General features: G+C 37.3%; 1 long non-coding RNA gene across 4 annotated transcripts in view; it reads left to right on the forward strand.

Annotated features, from left to right (window-relative positions):
• Positions 1–16,114, forward strand: part of LOC135252642 (uncharacterized) — a 99,610-nt gene that overhangs the window by 11,612 nt on the left and 71,884 nt on the right. The window lies entirely within an intron of this gene.

The raw sequence follows: 16,114 nt of genomic DNA on the forward strand, positions 1-16,114 counted from the left end.
GATTCTGCTGCATGTTCGAAAACTACAATAATATGCTGTCGTGATCAATGACTAGTTGAAGCTCTATGGCTTGTTCACATGTACCATTATGTTAAGGTAAATATTTGAACATCCTGTGCTTGTAAGCTATGAGTGAAGCCGTTGACTGTAGTACATGTATTTTATAGTGATGTTCTTCAGCAATTCAATTAAAACTTGTTGATGTATATATATTTTTAATTTCTTGAGTGATCTGACTGATATACTGACTGTTTATCATAGTAGGTGTCTTTCTGGTAAATTGAGAAATAATAAATCAAAAGGGAAATCAATTATGAGTTTTTAGCATGAAGGCATTTTGAGGTTGCGCAGGTATCTCTGATATTTCTCTATTTTCCAAGGCTGTGACTGAGTTTATTGAAGGTTATTGAACAGTTGTCATAGTTTGTTTTGTCTCCTATTGATGTCTAATACCCCCTCATTAGAGCTGTCTCTCTTCTCTGGTTGCTGTGGAGATTTTGTTTGAACGGGTGTTGGATTTTCTTTCCTGCACTCCTGAACTTGATAAGAGTGCCTTGCTGGCACTGTCATTCATTAGCAAACAACCAATTACTCCTGACACATTAAAAAAACCAATTAATACATGAATCACATTTAAATTGGGAGGTTTGTCAAATTTACTGCAGGAAGCTGGCTTTTCAGAGTCGGTGGTGTTTGCATTACTAGCACAACTGAGCCTTCACACTCCAGACAGTCCCTGATTAAACAAACAAGCGAGGCAAAGTTCTCCCTCTCCTCCCCTTTACAAATTTATTCTGCCTATCAAGGTGTTTATCAAATGTCGTGAATAATGGATTCCAAAATCTTTCCAATTATGTATTTGTTGATGAATATGGATTTCAGAGCCTTAATTAAAAGGATATTACAGAAAGCATTCAGTTGCAATAATTAATTACACATATTTATACAGCCCTCGTTCATTTTAATGCTCCGTTTTTAAGACCTTCCTTTTAGTCTACAAATAAATTGTTATTAGGAACTTTGCAAAGGTGTCAAGCATAAATTATTTGACCCATTTTCAACATGAACTTTCTAATCTAGCTAGGATCTGTTGTGGTTATAAAAAACATTAGCCATTTTGTGATGTTATAAATGGTTTTAAAAGTATGCTTTTGTGTTCCTGTATAAAAACTGAAAATTGACTCAAATTATTAAGTTATTTTATATAGGAAATGGTAGACAAGAAGTTAAATCAATTTCTGGGGTCTGCTAAGCTGTGTTTTGTCTGATTTAAGTTAAAGGAGCAAAAAATCTATAAAGCCACCACAGTGGTCCAATGCAGTTTGCATTACTGCCAAACTTTCCTTTTCCAGAAAGAGGCCAGAAAATCTATATTGCATAGCAAACACAAAGTAAGCCAACATGTCATGTCACTCTAGATTCTTAAGGGCAGAGTTAAAGCCAGACTTCTCTAAAGTGGTTGGGGGGTGAAGGACAACAGCACTTAAATAAGGTGCCAACCAAAATTCCGTAATTGTATTTTGCGATTTCAGTACTGTTTAATAGCGAGTCTGGATACAAGGGCGTTCTCAATTCAAAGCAGCTATTTAACCTCAGCAAATGATAGGGAAGTAGACCTGCTCACAAGGCCTCATTCACCCTTAAATTATTCTTACTTTTGTTCTTAATAAAAATTCCTACAAAAAGCCAATGTGGGATTCATGAAACATGCGTAGACATTGAATTTTGTGTGTATTCCAGGTGTTTCAGAGGATGAATGCCAATTGTTTGTTAAGTGGATGTGCATACCTGTTCATGTTGATTTGCATAAGGATGCACCTTAGCAGAAAAGGCATGCTGACTTCAGGGTCACGTACGAACATCAGAAATTCATCGCTCTCTGCAAACGTATCTGCGCAGTCTACACTCTCTCCCCAAGGGAGAATTAGTGAAGTAATCCAAAAGCATGTCTTCCCAAAAGGGTTATTATCGCAAACTAAAACTAAGATGAAATGGGAACCGAAATAAAAATAAAAATGGGTTCGAAAAAAAGAAAACTAAATTAAAAACTGCAAACCTGCTCTTAAAAATTAAAGGAATGTGCAAAATTTTAGATTATTCCGATAGGTTAGTTAAAAAAACAATGGGCCTCATTCACAAAACTTTTACTAAATTCCTTTCAGTTTTGTATAAAAGTTACTATGAAAAACCAATGTAGGATTCATGAAACATGTGCAGACATGATAAAACTTTCACCGTTCTGCTGCTAAACTGCACTTAAAAAGTGAAAACTTTATTCAGGGGACCGTGTATGGTATTCATTTAACAGGCTTTGGTCATCCTTTTGTGTGCTACAGTGTGTATTACAGTATATACAATGTGGGGTGGAAGTGTTTGGACAGGGACATGATTTTTTCTGTTTCCAGCACATTGGATTTGGAATGAAACAATGAATATAAGGTTAAAGTGCAGGCTGTCAGCTCTAATTTGAGGGTATTTACTTATATGTGGTCCCCTGTGTGACTCATCTCAACTGTCCAAAAGACTTTGCTCTAAAATGTACTTTTTAGCAAGTGCTAACCTGGCCGTTCTGTCCTTACCAGTAGTTCTCATTTTGCGGTGTATATTCTCTTCGTGGTAGTCTTTGACACATCTATGCCTACATTCTGAATAGTGTGCTTGATCTGTTTGAGCGTTAAATCTACCTAAAAATTCTGTGTTATATTTTACCCCGTGTTAGATTTTGCCCCGCTCTCCCCTATTTTCAGTAAGTCGGTGCTGAAACAGAACTACTTATCACATATCAAAAAAGGAGGTTTGATCGTTGTACAAATCACACATGGAGCATGGTAAGGGTCACTGATATTTACTCTGTCAAGCTTTTCAATACACAGATCAATGTATTTTTGATGGAAGTGTACTGTGAACTCACAAAGTTTAAACGTGATACTGCTACCATTCATTTTCACTCATTTTGCCAGATTGCTTTCCTGCCTGTATGTAAACAGATCTGTCCTTATGAAAAAATCATGTGAAATTCGCCTTTTCACATGCAAAAATAAAATTTCACTTGTGAATTTAACATTTAAATATTCACATGAAGAAAATGTTACATGTGAACTGCATATTTTAACATGTGAAAACAAAACATATGCTTTGAAATAGCATACATTACCTTTTCCCCACTCTCATCATATAAGTGGGATCATTTTAATAGTTTACATGTATACTCTTCACATGCTGGGTGTTCACGTGATTTTGGACATGTGGTATTTGAACACCTGTCATTTCCTTGCGATGTTCAGAGCTCTATAAGTATTTGGGTATAATAAGCCTGGTAGATTGCTTCTCAAGCACAACAAACATGGCGGCATTTCAGCTTTTTTATATTAATCCTGTTGGCTGAAATAGCATAACATTCACATACACATGCAAATGTGGATCATCCCAACTGGCCAACAAAAAAGAAGTCAGATTTGAACGACTTGTTTGGAGGATAAGATTTCCATAGGAAACGAATCGGCTCATTTTATTTTTGATGGCAATTTTTAATCGCTAATAATGAAACAAACGTAATTAGTAGGAGTTCTGAATAGCAACCATGTGCGCATGTTTTACATACAATCTAATTATATGGCCCTCCTGCTTGTGCAATATCTTTCATAAATTAGTGAGAAAGCATACTAGTATTTATACCAGCAGTCACCATCTCCTCAATCAGGGTTCAATGGACAGCTTAAATGTTTCAGCGTGGATGTGGGACCCAAGGCCCTATGAAGGGAATACATAAAGGACGTTCAAGAGGGACTTGATATTTTGCTGTAGTCTGGGAGGTCTTGTTGTTATATAAGACCTGTCAACATTTACAAAGATTGCATATTTGATCTCAGGTCCCATATGCCCATCACACTGTTTACATTGATTTAAAATACATGGGTCTCTGCGAGTAGAAAACCATCTTTTAATTTAGATATTGTCGAGGAGAAATAACAAGTAAGAGGCATTTTCTCTTGGCTGCTTGTACAGCAAGACATTGTGCTATCCCCTCAGGCATTGCAGGCTTTTGGAAGACACTACTGCTAATTCAGTAACCCCCATGGAGCTACTGTGTTTTTTAATTGGAAAATTGAACATCAGACTACATTCATTATAATCCATGGCATCTAAATATCACACTAGTGACTTTTAAAGACTACAGAATGTATAGAAGAAACTGTACAGTAAAGAGAAATACTGTGAAATTGTGTTGAATTTTTAATGCTGAAGTAACATCATTAAAAGGTGTATTAAGGGGAAAAAAGGGTCCAAATTACATTTTAATTTGGCAGACTGTTATAAATGTTGAAGTATGATAATGCATATTATTTTTCTAAACAGCCCAACCCTTCTGATGATCTAATCACACATACTGTACCTACATTCTCAGAAATTAGAAAATATATAAAAGTTTCAAACTTAGACCACAAATACTTCTGCCTAAGTTAATGTTTATCAGTATTATCCATCCATCCATCCATTATCTATACCTGCTTATCCTGGGCAGGGTCGCGGAGGGTGCTGGAGCCTATCTCAGCGTGAATTGGGCAAGAGGCAGGAATACACCCTGGACAGGCCGCCAATCTATCGCAGGGCTTTATCAGTATTATGACAAGTCTTTAAGGGATTACAGGTATGGCAGACCGATCTCTATTTATTGCGTGTAGTTGACACAAAGTCAACGTTAGATGTGATTTTGTAATTTGTATCAATCTGTAGCTGTACTAAAGCATTTGCTTTATCTCAGATTTTATTTTTAAAAGCAGTTTTCAGTAAGTAGTGCTTTGCAGATATTTTCACATACAATACAGTGGTATATCTTTATAGTGTGTATAATTCAGGCCATGGACATTTTCTTGGGCAGTAGTGTCATACCTAGGGTTAGAACCCACTGCAGTCTATAATGCAGGGTCAACACCACAAACTATGTGACGAGTAATTAGAACATTAACGGTAGTTGTCTTTCTAAGGGACTTCTTTTATGTGGAGCACCTTCACCCCACCCCTTTAGCTGCAAGGGATGTTCATTAGCTTCAGCGGGAAAATTGTCATTTTGAAGAAAGAGTGCTGTGGGCCTGGAACTGTAATAACCTCCGGCTCAAAGCTGTGCTTTGCAGACTGGGGGCAGACCCTGAATGAGCTGCTTCTCTGATCTTAATCAGTGCCAATCAAACGAGTCACAGATATACCCACTGCCCCTCATTATGCAACGTAACCCCTGTTATTTATAAATTCATTCATTTCGAACAAGAAGGAGTAGGACTGAAAGCTTGATTAACTCACAAAGGGAGCGAGTTAATGGTGACGGAAATGATGATTTATCTGTGGAATCATGCTTTCCTAGGTATTATAAAAAGGGAAAGTGGTTCGATAGATGGAGTCTCTGGAGGTTATTGTCATTCCTAGCAGATGTCGCTAGGATTCATTATTTTCTACATTTTACAAAGAATTTAAAGTAAAAAAAAAAAATTAATATATATTTTTTAACTTACAGACAGGAAGATGCCAAAGTTTCAAAGTTTAAAGTCAAAGTTTATCTGATTGGCGCTTTGTCATGATGAGAAACCATGATGAGAAAGCTACAATCAGAGCTAGAGATGAGTAAAATAAATAAATATATAAAAATCAAACCAGAGCCATTGTAAAGATGTACCCTGCAAGACAGGCAAAATAAATGGAGGGTATGCCTATGAATAAGTAAAACGCTAAATGAAAGTGCATCACATTATCTGTGAGGATATGGATGTCACTGGGTAAAGTCTGAAATGATTAAACAATAATTATGAGGCTTTCAGCTGCCAACTGCCTGGCAGGAGGTGAGCCCATTTTTTGTTCCTTGGTTTTGTTCTTGTATTATTCATTGTGGAATGGACTATAAATATCACCAATGATTCCTTGTCAAACAAAGGGTCCGACTCAGATAAACAATAGCATTACCTCAGCTATATGAAGACAAGTTTTTTCTAAGCTATAGCAACAAAGCACTGACTAACATTCACAGTAAAGGAAGATACCTGCTCATTTTTGTATTATGCTCACATCATGATCAAATTGTATCTTGAATAGTGGCTTATGCAGAAAACTATGACTAAGTACATATTCATAAAATTGCACTTTAATGTTGATATAATCGTATCTTTACCTACATTTTAGCCGTAAGTTAATTCCATGCTGGTTATGTGGAAGCATTGCACTTTTGAGGGCTGCATCCCCACAGTGGGATGTGTTTGGGCTTTAAGAATAACATGTAAGTGATAATCAATTTTAGGCATGGTCAGAAAAGAAACCTTATTTAGAGGACAATGGCTGTTATTGGCTGCATTCACAACTTGCGGTAATTGTAGATCACATTCAAATAAGTTCAATTTGAAGTTAATTGAAGAGATTTATACAGTTACACAATTTCTAAAACAATAAAACTATGAATATGAGGTTAAAGTGCAAACTGTTATCAAACTGTTAGCATTTATTTGAGGGTATTTACATCCATATCAGGTGATCCCTCTAGGAATTACAGCCCTTTTTATACATTTTAGGACTGCAAAAGTAATAGTACAAATCTGAACTAAAGTCACCATAGTAAGTACTCCTTTGCCTGAAGTCCATAACCCATAGACATCACCAGACACTTGGTATCTTCTCTGGTCGTCCCTCAGGCCTATGCTGCAGCTATCTTCCATTCCTGTTTCTTGGGCACTTTGCCTTCAGTCGTCTGCTAGTGAAAGGCATGTTCAATTGGATTCAGGACAGGTTATTGACTTGGCCAGATGAGAACATTCCACTTTTTGGCCCTGAAAATCTCCTACATTGGTTTAGCAGTACATGTTTGGGATCACTGTCCTGCTGCAAGGATAAGCACCACCATCCAGTTTTTGAGGCATTTGGTTGAATCTGAGCAGATGTTTCTGTACACTTCAGAATTCATCCGGTTGCTGCTCCCATGTTATCAATGAAGACAAGTGAGCCAGTTCCATATATACAAGCCATAACACTGCCTCCACCATGTTTCGCAGGTGAGAGGGGTGCTTTGGATCAGTTCCATTCTCAACACTTTTTCCTTTCATCACTTAATACAGGTTCATGCTTATCTCATCTGTCCATAAAACTTTGCTCCAGAACTCTAAAGTTTTGTTTAATGTACTTTTAGCAAACTCTACCCTGGCTGTTCTTTTCTTGAGTCTTACCAGTGGATTGCATCTTGCGACGAACCCTCTGAGTTTATCCTGGTGTAGTCTTCTCTGTGTGGTAGTCTTTTGATCTGTTTGACAGTTGAAAAGGGGTTTTTCTTCACAATTGAAAGTATTCATCTGTCATCCACTGTAGTGGTCTTCCATGGTCTACGAGGTTGCTTGCTATTGTTGAGCTCACCAGTGCATTCTTGCTTCCTAACAATGTATCAAACAGTTGATTTTGACAAACCCAATATTTTGGCTGTGTCTCTGAATGATTTATGCAGAACCATGAGTTTTAACACTTTCAAATGGTATATCGTGTGACCGCACTGATTGAAATTTTCACAAAAAAAAAAAGAATGAATGCAAAGAAACCCACTCTAGCCTGAATATGGTGCGACTTAAATTGCCAGTAGCTATACAGAGAATCAGCCAGAAGACTCTTGCAGCTACTGGTGCACATTAGTCTTTCCACAGGACTCCACATTTCAGCATTATGGACCTCACACTCTGTCGCCACGTACTGTAGTCAATTTGCATAATACCAAAGTGTTGTTAAGCCACAGCATTTTTATTGCTTTCGATCATCACGCACATTTAAATTAAAGATGTGATTGCCTTATAATTGTGATGATATTATTCAATTCTGTTGTCGGATATGCAGACATCTGATGCCTTGCTGCTAATTTCTTAAGTGATTCATACTGGCGGTCCTGTAACAGTTTCATATTACAGTAGATGCTTTCAGCGGTGCACAGCTGCAGATAAGGCTGGATAGATGATCTTCAATTAGGATTATGAGGGTAAATCAAGCACTGTCAAAGAGCTCTGGATGCATATACAAAATTGAAAGTAATTCTGAAAGCTAATGCAATCTAAGAGATCCAATTTAATTCATATTTAAAATTCAAATTAATACAGGCAGCTTTCCCAATTTTGTGGCAGGTGAAACACTGAGGAGTTCAGCACAATTCCATGACTATAAAAAAAAGTTAATGATAGACTGATTAAAAAAATAATTTTTAAACAAGAAATTGTCTCTGCATTCTTATAAAAGAACTGCATCCTGGAAATAAACTTCAAAATGGTTGTTAAGATTAAAACAGACAAGATGGAAAACTTCCCTATAAACTCATCATTGGTCAACAAAACATCCACGCCAATACCTGTACTGAAGATGATAAAGTATGATGGAAGACAATGCAAGTAGTTTTGCACAAACACAACAAATGTACACTTATGCACAATTCACTGAAAAAATGTATTCAGATTAATACAAAAAATTAATGAATCTGCATACTTAATATCTACATAATTATGTGCATGATGGAAATATAAAATGACTTCCACCAAAGTTTGGTAGATGTAATTTCTGTTACATTTAAATTACTGTAAATGCACACAGTGTGATATTCTAATTTTCTTTTTTTGTTGTTGTGTAAACCAAATTGATTGTTGAAATATCTGTTCCCAGAAATGAAAGCATGACAGCTACTATAGTATGAACATAATGAATCATTTTACTGAATTCATAACTTTTAGCTGAAGAGAAAATGGTAAAGTCTTATGTGAAACAAATACAAGCTATCAGATATGTCTAGTAAACAGCAAATGGGCATGACATTTAATCAGAATTTCTTCAGTCTAATAAAAATATACTTTTGGTTTTATTGTGCTTTACACTTATTTTATTCCTATGAGTGCTGAACTTGAAATTTGTAAGAACCTAATAAAAGTCGCTCTTAGATGTATTACTCCAGTGTAAGATCAAAGTGCACTGAGGCTGTATGGGGCGCAGGCTTCAGATGTGCTAGAATGAAACAACAATAAGAACCAGAGATGCACGAATGTCAGACCAAAGAGCCCTCCTGAGGCATAGCTTTCACCTTGATAAGAAGTTTGGTCTGGCTGTTGCCAGCCGCAGTTTAGAAACTTGGGAAGAAGACAAAAGGAGGGTCAGAAGCATACTACCAAAATCTTATTGTATAAAACCTGTGTCACGCACTAGTGTGACACCCATGGGCGGGAGATGCGGCAGTGCTGGGGAACACCGTTGATTAGCTAACACAACCCAAGTGCGTGTGCTCTCTCCACCAGCCGGCGCAACCGAGACCAATCCGCCTCTCCAGCGGTCCGAATGCCACAACCTGTTAGTAACATAATAGTACAATGGTATACTGATAATGCAATTTATAACTGACAATTTAGTCATTGTGCAGATGCTTTTAACCAAAGCAACTAAAAAAACTAATCAGTATAAATAAATTGTTCTAAAGAGATAATGCAGCATGCATTACATTTTGATATATTGGTTTATGGGAGCTTCATATTAATTCTCATTAAGATACATCACCAAATGTAATCACAATTTAAAAATTTTTTTTTGCTGTTGGAGGTAATCGCCTGTTGTTTTTCCTTTCTAGTAAAGTAGTCATTGTCCTGGACAGTATGCCTTTATGAAATTAATGCATTAGATGCGGCATATACTTTTGGTCTAATTTGTCTCATTTGCAGTAGAATGACAGATCAAGAATAAGATCAATTACACTGTTGAAAACAGGTCCTGACATTTTCTGAAGTACGCTGACCTTACTCTCCTTATAATTGAGATGCTCTTTGTATAAAACCTGAATATGAAAGAACTATCAATTTTGAAACCTTTTGTTAGCCTGATGATCTAATGTATAAGGGGCTCCAGTGATGTCACAATGGTCTCTTTTTAAAAGGTTTTCTTGTTGAAGTGACGAGGTTTGTTTGTATACTATAGTGCAGTTGCACTAATACTATGGCACTGTGGTATACATGTTTTATTATGATTTGTAATTGATTTAGATTGGGCGTTTTCATTCAATGAATTCAGTTGATCTGATTCATTCAAGGACAGTAATCAAAAGGTTCACAACTAAAACCGAAACGTGGTTGAATATATTGTCAATGATAACTGCGACTAGGTTTTCATTCACATTCTGTTGGGGAGGGAGCTATGCTGTGTGAGGCTTGGTATAGCTCCATCCCAGACTTGTTTTGAAGATATTTTCTGCACTGGTGTCAAACAGGTTCATTTTTCCTCTGGTGCATGATTTGACCCATGCAACAATAGTTTATACCAAGTCCTCGTGAGCATCCTTTGAACACTGTATTCAGAATTGTTTGCTTGCCTGCATGTTTCTCTGACCGCCATTGCTGAAATGTTAAGTACATTTAATACGACCATCTATTGGCAGGTAATACGTCACTTCCTGCCTCCAACAGAACAACTCTGCAGGCACGGCAAAAAAGTTTGGCCCCATCATCATAGTGTCAAATGCTGTTTTGTGGAATTTGCATGCTGTATCAGCTGCAGCCTCATTTTTTATGCGCTGTTTGCTTGAGGGCTCCGGCATACTTTGAGCAAACCTGTCCATTTTTAACAGAGAACATTTTGTAAAGCTGTGAATTTGCATTTGCACCTCAAGAAAGGGACAGAGCACTCTTGTGAGATGGCTCATATATATTTAATACATATTTTTTGATGTGAAACGATGTTAAAGAATTCACTAGTTTATTTGCAGTAATTTCTGTGAAGTTTCTGTGAATAATCACAATTAATTGTAAACACAGAATCAAGTCTAGTCCAAATGAATGAATATTCTTGTGGCATTCGGTCTGGCAGTGAACCGGATTGGTTACATTAGCTAATCAGCCCAAATGCTTAAAGATGTGTTTGTCTCCACAGTTCAGAGTACACACTGAGAGAGCGAGTTTCATTTTTGTTTGTCGGAGCACATGATGGAGAAAGTAAACTGCCGCTAAAAAGCAGGAGCTTGTCAGCTGAGAAGCTGGCCAGCTAGGAGTGGCAAGTTCAAAAGCTGTCGCTCCGTTTTGCTTTCTTTTGTCTTTGTTATTTTAGTTTGTTCTTTTACTTTATTGTTCTCACCGGGAACCTGTGAGGGGGAATGGTGAAGGTGTTTGTTTATTTGATTTTGTGGGGGAGCTCTCTTTCTGCATGCAGCAACCAATGGTCCACTCCTGGAACTGCCGCATCTCCCTCCCAGTGGTGTCACACGGCGTGTGACAATTCTTTAATAGCAAATTAGATTATATCAAAAACATTGACAAATATAATTGAAATTGCCTTTATGATTTTCTCAATTTGCATTTTTCTTTCCACTGAGCATTTTGTTAAGACTTTGCACCTCTTCTGAAGCCTTAAATACATGCCATGCTATTCAAACATCAGGCTTGCAAACACAAATGTGCAAAACATAAGCTGGCCTTTCAAAGGCCTTTGCTGATTATCTGTTTTCATCATCCTTCATCACAACGGACATTTGTAGGATTCACTTGCAACTGAAATTGCGACAGGTTTGGTGGAAAATCAACTTTGCACCAAGGCCCATTCTCCATACGGTATTATAACCCTAAAAACTGTAACCATTTGAGCTACTAAAGCCATGTGCTTAAGACAGCAAGGGTTTACATAATGCAGGACTATGTAGGACAACATGGTTAAGCATCTCATTCTAATCTTTTTTTCATAGCTATATCTGCAAACTAAATCATCCATTGGTATTTAGAATATAAAATGCCAGCCCCTTGAGAACGTTTCCATGGATGAAACAGAATGAAAAAAGCTAAAACAAGTGAGTCTTTATTGTTGGCTCAGGACCATCTGCTATTGTCACCTCTTTATCCCAACTGGAAACTCAATGTAACCCAAATGAATGAGTAGGAACAAATGTTAGACCTTTGTATACTGTCCCATCATAATCAAGGAAAGACAATCACTGTGATAAGTCTTTTTTCACACTGAACCTTAAGAGTTTTTTATGTGTACTGCATAAGATAGAAGCAAATAAAGTAATAAATCCAAGACACTTCTATTAGGGTCCAAAAAAGTTGGAAGAAATGGGATGCTAATTAAACCTTTTATGTTGAAACCCTGACAGCCTATTTGGCTTTTACAGTATGTAGAAACAGTGGATTGCACAGTTGCCTCACACCAAGAAGGTCCTGTGGCTGAATCTTGGTCGGGGCCTTTCTAGGAAGTTTGCATGTTCTCCCCATGTCTATGAGGGTTGCCTCCAGGTATTCAGTCCAAAGACACGCATGCTACATTAATTGATGAGTCTACATTGCATTTAGGTACAGTATGAGTCTATGAGTGAATGTTATTTGCGACCTGCCTCTCGCCCAATGCGTGCTGGGATAGCATGCTGGGATAGGCAATACATTACATTACATACATGATAGCATTTGCGACGTATTATCCAGAGCGATTCACAACTTTACATAGCACTTTAATTGTATCCTTATACAGCTGATATATACTAGCAAGTGTTAGTATTCTCAAGGGTACACGCAGTGTCCTTACCGGGATTGAAACTCACTTTCTCAGTCTTCAGTTCCTACCCTGTGCACATCCGTCAATAGGCTCACCCCAAGACCCTGATCAGCAATATGCGGGTTAGATAATGGATAGATGGATTCAGGAACTCTTAAAACTGAATTAGTACCTGATAACCCATGCTGCTTTGACTGGTGTTTATGTATTCACAAACCTGTCACTGCCTCTTCATGTAAATCATCCACTTTCTCAGTTCTTCAAGTTCACAACCTGGTGAGGCATGTAACCAGAAAAAAAGACAAGAAAATGTACAGTAAGAAATGCATTAATTTTAACTCATGAGGGTAATTACCATCTCTTATAGCAAATTGATGTGGATTAGATGTGAAGCCACGGTATGAGTTTAATATAAATGCAACAAATTATTAAGAATTTAGATAAAATTATGTGTGTGTGATACAGTGTGACACCCCATGGGTGGGAACAAATAGACAGACGCAAGAAGACAGTCGATTGACCCGGCTGGGACTGAAATATTTATTTTATAGCATGCAAAGAGGTTTGATCCATTATACATTAAAGCAAAGTGAAACAAAACAAATACGATGCTTTCGTATTTGGAGTGTGACTTGCTGTTCCTCTATGCTCTCGTTCTTTGCAGTCTGATGCCCCCGGTCTTAGACAGCCACTGAGACAGAAGCACACTTTTAAAACCTCGGGCTGATTAGGTATTGCAACCCAGGAGCGTGTATCCATGTGGACTCAGATTGCCCCAATTCCCACTCCCAGACTGTGCCTTGTCACATTGTGTAACTGAAGAATGAACAAAGTTATTGCATAATGGCAAGAGACACTAAATGTATCAGATGGCAAATGAAATGACCCTGGACAGAATATTGAATTTCCAAGTGATCAAACTTGTGAGGGGAACATTTCCCTATGAGTGCTTCTTGCAATGTAGCAACCCCCAAAACCACAGCACAGTAGACAGAAGCACCAGAGGCCATAAAACCAAACGGGCATTCCAATCCATCTTTGTCTTGTATTCTGTTAGGTTATTCCTTATTGCAAAGTGTCAAATATCTTCCTTGTCTTGGAAATAAAACAGCCCCCTCTTAACATGATTAAAGCTGTCTGTTCTTGGATATTGCCAGCTGTCATTTTGTGCCACGTGACAAAGGATTACTTCTCTCACAGCCCGTCCAAAGTATGAGGCTCACTAATTTGTGAACCGGCTCTGGGAGAACCAATCACTGTACTGGTCTCATACACCTTTACTGTACATATTAATAATTTCACTAGGCAGATCGGCATCGACTCCGTGATAGCTGATAGAGTCAGTATCCAGATGGATCCTGGTGTTTTTTCATGAAATAACAGAGGGGGGGTGCTCCAGGATATTTACCTAATGGAGTCAACCTAACTTAGGTTGCTCCTTGAGACAGCTGTTAGGTAACTGTGCTAAAGTTGCATCTTCATGGAACAAGCGTATGAAGTAAAAGGTTCCAGCATCCAGCTAGCAGCTCTCTGAGATGGGCCCTATAGAGTGTTGCTTCCCATTATTTTTTATGAGCACATCCAGTCAATGTATGTATATGCAAAGCTATAATCACACATAAATATTCAGTTTACATTTTTTGAAATCCATGGGGTCATTTTTTGAAATCCATCCCCCCCTGTGACCAAATATAATCCTTCCAAATTCATAATTTCATTTTAACAGAAATACTTTCCTTTAAATAGGCAGATTAGACATGCATGCAATATACTTAAAGCTCATCGTTTTTGGTTTTTATTTTTCCAAAATAAAAAATTAATGGATCCGGGAATTTATCTGTGCTTATTTAGAATATTTAAAAACCGGTGAAAATTGGTTGAATAAATAGCCTGATCATAAAATTAGCATAAAAATAACAATGCAAAGATCAGGGTGAAAATTAGATTTAAATTCCAAACAGTGATAACTTACTGCTTTTTATTGCATAATTAGCAGCTCATTTGTGCTTTCTGCCCATTTCTTTACTCGACTATCTATTTCTGGAAGCATATTCCAAGCTGTCCTGCAGCTAGCTCAATCACCTATCAGAGCACTCCTGTGCATAGCAATTATTGCTAACTACTAACTGAGTTTGTTTGAAGGCATTACCTTCTATGAGGATTATAGACAAAACTAAAATGAGGAGTTATAGTCTATACGGCAGCGTAGCACAGTGGGTAAGGAACTGGGCTCGTAACCGAAAGGTCGCAGGTTCGATTCCCGGGTAAGGACACCGCCGTTGTACCCTTGAGCAAAGTACTTAACCGGAATTGCTTCAGTATATATCCAGCTGTATAAATGGATACAATGTAAAATGCTATGTAAAAGTTGTGTAAGTCGCTCTGGATAAGAGCGTCTGCTAAATGCCTGTAATAAAATAATAATAATAAATAAAATAATATATATAAAAACTAAAATAAAAATTGGTTAAATGATATATACAGGGAGCAAAGAACTCCAAATCAATTTTCCATGTCACATAGGTTAGGTAAAGAATAAATATAAATATTATGTTTAACAAAATTGTGAGCTTGTTAGTCTACCCAGCAATGCACAGACAGTTCTGCCCCGTTATGACAGTGCCACTCTCTTCCACTGACAGCAGATGAGACTTCTCTCATTTATGCTGAGAGCGATAACATTACGCACTAATATTTTCCTTATTATTCCTTATATCATTAATATAATGTTAGACTGCATACTGGCGTCCCGACTGTCGACATTTGGATGAAATAAGAATTCCCTGGATGAGATGAGAGCTAGCTAGTATTAACATTAATAAAACCTTTCTCCGTTACATATACATATTAACGTCAATTACGGATTGTTGCCAGATTCATATCTGTGGAAAAACTAGGATTCAAATATGGGATTTTGACTCAATGAATGAAAGAGGCACCTGCCAATCTACTGAAATACAGTGGCTGTACATACACTGTATATGACTCACACTGCATACATCAACAAAAAAAGTATACTACAAATTTTAAAATAAGCATAATTATTGAATCAGGAGGGCAACATGTCTGCTGTATATTCAGTGAGCTCCATAATGTTTGGGACAAAGCCATATTTTTTTTCTTGATTTGGCTCTGTACTCAATTTAGATGATTACAAATAGATCTGTAATCATTATAAGGAAATGCTAGTTATGAGGGTAAATGCTGTTGCAGCTATCAGTTAATATTTTCATGACAGAGTTCTTAAAATGAGAGATAAATATGTCCAGTTTAAGGGTTTTTGCAGTTCATTGAAATGAGGAGAAAGCAAAAGAGCAATTTGCTCGGGGGACAGTTAGGAGTATATGTGTGGAATAAACTGTTAATGCACCTGTGTTTGGTATTCAGAGAGGTGAATGTTAAATGAGGGTGTTAGCTGTTAAAACTGCTGGATTCAGAACAAAAACATATTTTATCTAATCCTCACTGTCCTGACTAGAAAGATTTCTTCAGTCATTTACTGTAGAGGTTTTACTTAGCCTACCAGGCCCTTTGTGATTACTGAGCTCACCAGTGCTCTCTTTCCTTTAAATGATATTCCAAACAGTTCATTTTGGTAAACCTA

This window comes from Anguilla rostrata, chromosome 4, assembly GCF_018555375.3.
Source record: "Anguilla rostrata isolate EN2019 chromosome 4, ASM1855537v3, whole genome shotgun sequence".
Taxonomy (NCBI): Eukaryota; Metazoa; Chordata; class Actinopteri; order Anguilliformes; family Anguillidae; genus Anguilla; species Anguilla rostrata.